The following is a 6,000-nucleotide window of genomic DNA, read 5'->3' as shown; positions in this document are numbered from 1 at the left end:
ACTGCCAGGTCAGGAACATATACTATTACAAAATAGAGTTAATAGTGTAAATAGCAAATATTGTCATTACAGTATCTATTTTCAGTAAACACATTGAAATGGGAACACACAAGTATGCAGAAAGCATAGTTATGTAAGTTTCTTCTGCAACAGTTGTAAGTAGCTAATGGTTTTTGGTTTTTTTCCTGCCAGGGTTTTCCTTCTCATCCTGGGGTAAGGTGGTGGCTATTTAAAATTCCTTGGACTTTCGTGCTGGTCCACACCTTATGTGTGTATATGCAATTATCTCTGTTCTGCTTGTTCCCATTTAACGTTTCCAGTGCAAAGCTTTCATTGACTGAGGTGTTCTTTTCTAAGTGATGAGCATGCTTTTAGAAAGAAAACAGACTTTCTGTATGGTTTGTGCCAGCATGGACTTCTGGTGTCTCCTATTGCAGTGTAAATTGTTAATGAGCTGAGTCTCACTGTCCAAGATCTACCACAGGAAAGTGTAAGGAAATGATTTACTTTTCTAACTGGAGTTACTCTTTATTGAAATGCAAAGGATGACACAATAACTCCATTTCTTTAGACCAAAAAAAGTATCAATGATATGACTGCAATGAGGTCATAACTTGACAGAAAAGAGGATCTGAAACTGGGAAAGTCAGGCTTAGCAGCTGAATGTGATGAAAGAACTGTCAGAGTGATAGGGAGGCATATTTCATCTCTGTGGAATATCTTCCTTGAAAGCCTCTTTTAGTCATAGTCAGTTAGACATTGAAGATGTTTAGCTTCAATCAGTATGAAATAAACCTTGGCTACTCCTTCATTTCTGGCCTTCTGCAGACTGAGGCTTAGGTAGCTATCACAGTACAGGTGCATGAGGTGAGTCTGGACCAACCACTGCAGAAAAATGTGTCCAGTTCCATAAATACCTGGGGCAAATACCTGTGCCTAGGAGATCTGCCTACTGATTTTATTGTCTTTGTCGTGGTATTTTTTGATTAAAAAAGTGATCTTAATCATTGGCTAAAATTTTGATTTCAAGTCTTTGTAGATTTCTAATATAATGAGTGTGATTTTCTAAATCTAAATTGTTGAGGTCAAAGCAAAGTAAAAAAGATTGATCCAAAATTGCTCACTTTCCTATGTAATTTGCTAGAGACAGAAAAGAGACATTATGGAAATCACTCTTAGTGTATTGTGCTCAGTTTTGTTATGCTGGTTTAGCAGAAAGGGAGAAATAGTTCTGCTTTTGCAGCCTTATCGTTGCAAGTTGGAAATTTGAGCTGTATGGCAGGAGAGAAAAAGTAGCAGTGTACAAAGGAATGGCCCAAATTGCTGGTTATGGACTGCCCTCATTGTAGCCTGCATGTAAAAAGCCAGCTGGTAAACACTTTCTGTAAGTATAATTGTTCTCTGTTGATCATCTCTAATGTTCTTACTTCAGGTTTTTGACCCTATATTTGCTTGATTCTCTACAAGCAGTACACCAAATAAGGAGTCTTCTGCTGTTTATTACGTCTGAAATTTATTAATAAATCATCCTTGAGTTGTCCTTGAATTAGCTAAGTATATTTTAGAAAGTTTTAGTTTTTACCAAATTCATCAAGAATTCTTTAGATTGAATTCTTTAAGGCAATTTGAGTATAAAAACATATGTTTTTATAAACATATCTACTGAAATTTTTTTTTCCTAATTTCAGCTTCCCTTACACAATAAATAGACATGTTTGTAGTTGGAATTTACTGTAAAACATTTCTTATGTCTTCTGTGATATTTGCAAGCTAAAATCTAGTGGGTTTTCTATCCTTGTACTTCTGCTGTTACATTAAAATTATGCAAGCATTGCTTCTGTAAATTGTCTGGCCTTTATTTTAAAAGAATTGTCTTGTTAGGAGCAGAACGAAATGTAACTATGCAGCTGTAGGAAACAATGGTTGTTCTACCTTGTAATTGTACACTACAATCAATAAACAGGATGCCAGAGTTCAAGCTTCAGGATTAGAACCCCACACAGAATAAGAAAACATTAGTAAATGCTTTCTGGCTAAGCTTATTAGAAATGCCACGGTTGGTGTGACTTGTACTGCCAGCACGCTTTAGCATCAGGCTATCCAAACCTCCTATGGGCAAGTCTGAGAAATGCTACTTGAAGGTAATTTCCAAGACTTTGTTCTCCTTTCCTGATTAAAGCAGTTTTCTTTGACATCAACAGAGATTTATAGAGTGTGCCTCCAGGAGAAGTAGCTGGCCTATAAATTAAAGCTCCAAATGCTTTTTTCAATAAAGTTGTTTTGAGGTTGTTTCTGTGCTGTTGTGCTGAGAGAGTCTGACACCATCATCCTTGCATAAGTACAAGAGTCAGTCAAGCTTGACCAGAAGGAACTGCATGGTAAACTAACTGGAGCTCCAAACTGTCAGGCTATCATGAGTAACATGTGGTTACAAATGATTCAAAAGTTCTGTTTCTGCCTCTGAAATTTTTAAAATTTGAAAAGGAGCTCCTTATGTGAACATATGTCTGTAACAAACTTAGGAAAAGTTCAACATAAGATTTATTTCCATACTTTTTTTCTTACAGTTTAAACTTTTAAAATGGTTATAGAGGTTAAGAGGACTGAAAATGCAAATGAAAGAGAAAGATGAGATAGAGTTAGTGAAGAAGGACAGAGGGGAGAAATGAGTTCAATTTCAGTAAAAAATGTAAGATAATCTTTGAAAATGCACTGAAAAGTTAAGTAGAAACAGGCAGAGGAAAAATAAGTAGAAATGGTGCATGGAGGATGACTTGTAGCTGTGCATTCAAAAAAAAAATTGTGGAGCTAGTGCGAGGAAAACAGAGTGATATTCTCTCACCTGAAGCTAAGTTACTAATAACAGATCTATTTTTCTCTGTTCTCTGTCAACTGGAACACCAGTTCTCCCTCTAGACACTTCCATGTGGTTTTCCTGAGAAGAAACAGGGAACTGCTTACTTGGATGACAACTTTTTTAAGGGCATTTGCCAGCATGACACTTGTTTGATCTATTGAGTCTCTATTTGGACTTGTCTGAAATAGGAAAAAAAGCAAGCATACCTATTTTATCTTCTCTTATGGGGGGAGGGGGGGAAGATAGGAGACTAAAGATGTATTCAGTCCTGCTTTTCCATCAGAATTGCAAACCTAGATGTTTGTACCCACACAGGAAGTGTGCCCCATCATTGCAAATCCCACTTATAATTCATTGAGATGTTGGGAAACAAGTGGGATTTCACCTGCAGAGCTAATGTTTCTGTTATGAGTTTGATCAGTTGTGCAGAGCACTGGAACTGCAGAAAGCTTGTGCTGTGCAGGAAGCTGGAACTTACTCTGCTGTGCAGCACAATGAGAACTCTGCTGGCTTTGGTATGTCAGGAGTGATACCAAGTCACTGAACTAGAGAGCCTTGCAGGGCAAGGCCACCTTGCCCCAAAATAAATTAGTGTTTCTGCACTAACACTGTTTCAATGTTACATGATTTGTATGTTTTCTTAATTAGACCATGTAAATATAATCTGAGATGTTTTTTACAGTATTCATTCTGTAGCCTATTTCTCATTCTTGGATGAGAGCTGGCTCCTTTTGAGATCAGGGATGTAATGTGCTGCTCTTCTCCTTTCTACTCCTGGAATTAAAAAGGGCTGTTAAAAGCTTTTGCTACCTCAATATTTTAAATGGTAAAAATAGTTGTTTAAATGTTTATTACAGACCTACAGAAAGCAAGCTTAAAATGTGTGTGGGGGGGGAGCCACTTCGTTTCAAATTCAGGCTCTGCTTTTGAGGTCAAGGCTTTGTGCATGTATCTCTAAGTGAAAATCCTACCCCTCCTTCTTTGGCTTCTCCTTTATTGGAACAACTTCCATGCTTCTGGAAAAAATATTCCTGAAAAGCAACTGAGTAGGAGTTTGTGATCACTTTGAAGCCAATTTCAAAACCTTGTTTAAAAAGTTTCTGCAGTGTGGAATTCCATCCATTTTGCCAGGGAAAAGGGAAATTAGCAGATCCTGGAGGACTGTTTGTACTGCAGTACTTCAGTAAGCTTTCCAGAGGAGTACAAGATAAATAGTTACAGCAGTTACTCTTGTAGTACAATGAGTACCCTGTAAAGCCTTCACAATGATTTGAATACAGTTGTCTCTTCATATTTTATTTACTCTTAACTCCCACAGGAAAAAAATCAATTAAAAAAAACCCACACAGAAAAGCAACCAAACCCCCAAACAAATTAAAAAAGCCCCAAACAAAACAAAACCTGAAAGAGAAACAGAGGCCTTGTTCCTCCTGGTCAACCTAGTGTACTTTTCCTGAATCACCTGTGAAGAGGGGCTGCCAGAAGGTAGCACTGAACTCTGCAGTTCAGTTCGTAGAGTATCAGTGCCACTCAGATTAGAAGGGACCTGGGGAGCCTGTCCAGTCCAGTCTCTGGCTCAAAGCAGGGTCAGGCTGTGACCTCTGAGTAGCCTACTAAGGTCCTTATCCCAAGGAACTTCATAAAGGGCTAGAGACTGCACAGCCTGTCTGGAACACCTACCCCACGGCTTGGCCATCTTCACAACCAAAAGGTTTTTCTTGGGTTGTGTCAGAAACTCCCCTGCTTTAAATGAAGACTACTACCTCTTGACCTCCTGCTGTGTAGGAGGTCTGCAAAGAATTTTATTCAGTTGTTTAAAAACAATCAAACGCTATTGAGCCTTATTCAGACATTTTACTTTGCAGGCATTGGGTGTCCTTCCTACTCCGTGGCCATCTGGGCTTTTTTTCAGTCTGAACAGACACAGTCCTCTCATCCTAGCAGGGTATTTGCTCTTGATTCCTGACCCTCATGGTGGTTTGATGCTGCAGCAAGGCTGGTTGCTAGAGATGGGCTTTTTTTCTTAAGTAAGACTATTGGGGGGTAAGATGGGAGGAACTTCCAATTCCTTTTATAAAAAGACTTAGTAATTTCTCTTGTTCCTGTAAGAATGGAGCTGTAGGATTCCATGTCTCCCTCCAGTGTTGGGTTTATCTTAATTTATGTTACCTTGTTTGTTGAATCAAGCCCACTTGAGTTTGAAGTCCCTGACTCAGGCCTGAAGAGGGATTTTCACTGTCCATGAAGAGTCTTTGTGGCTCTGGCCTGAGGGGCACTCTGGAGACCATCAAGGCACATCCAGAGCCTGACCTAGAGCTGTGACTGGAAATAATGGAATGCAATTCAGATGGGAACTGTCATGTCTCAACTGTGTCAGTAGAGTTGAAAGGACGTAACCAAGCAGGGAAAAGCAGCAACAAAAGACAAACCTAAGTTTTCATCTTCAGTGCTTCTGAGACCCTTGAGGCTCTTCCTGGTAAAGGTGAGTCATGCGGTGGTTTTGTGTTTAAGGGGACAAAAATCTGTGCCCTGGAAGTAAGTCCTCCTGTTTGACAGAGCTGCTCCTGCTGGGATTTCTCAGCTAAGGAAAGTGTTTGTGCTTCAGGGAGAGGCTCCGCCGGTCTGGCATGGTGCTGGGGGCATGGGGAAGTGAGCCCTATCCGAAACTTTTACCTGACACGATGCCCTGGGTAGTCAAACAGAAATGCCTTAACGCCTGGTGGTGGTTTTGGAGACTTTTTGGTGTGGAATTGTTGAGTTGTAATATTCATGCAGTAAGTGCACTGAGGCTTGGGACTGATTTGCATTACGAGTGCCTGGGTTTTCGCCATTCCTCTTGAAAAATAGTACTGATTGCCAGTGGGCTTATCGAATTAAGAATTGTTTTGCCCTCCTACGCCTCGCTGATTCTTTTTCCCGCTGCCTTTTTTCAAGCCTGCATGCCGTTCCCAGTTTCGCCGGCGGGCCTTGCTGCGGAGAGAGGGAGGCTCAGCGGCCCGGGCGTGAGGAGGCGAACGGTTCGGGGATCCGGAAACGGTGAAAAGGGCGCCTCAGGAACTCCTGGATTTGCCTCCCGGTGACGAAACGCAGCGGCATTTAACACCCCGTTCCCGTAACCCTTTCCTCGCCGCCCGCTCCGGGAG

This window comes from Melozone crissalis, unplaced genomic scaffold, assembly GCF_028551555.1.
Source record: "Melozone crissalis strain CALT ecotype California unplaced genomic scaffold, PUWL_Pcris_2 ptg000027l_1, whole genome shotgun sequence".
Classification (NCBI taxonomy): Eukaryota; Metazoa; Chordata; class Aves; order Passeriformes; family Passerellidae; genus Melozone; species Melozone crissalis.
Note: the sequence above shows the minus strand (reverse complement) of the source record.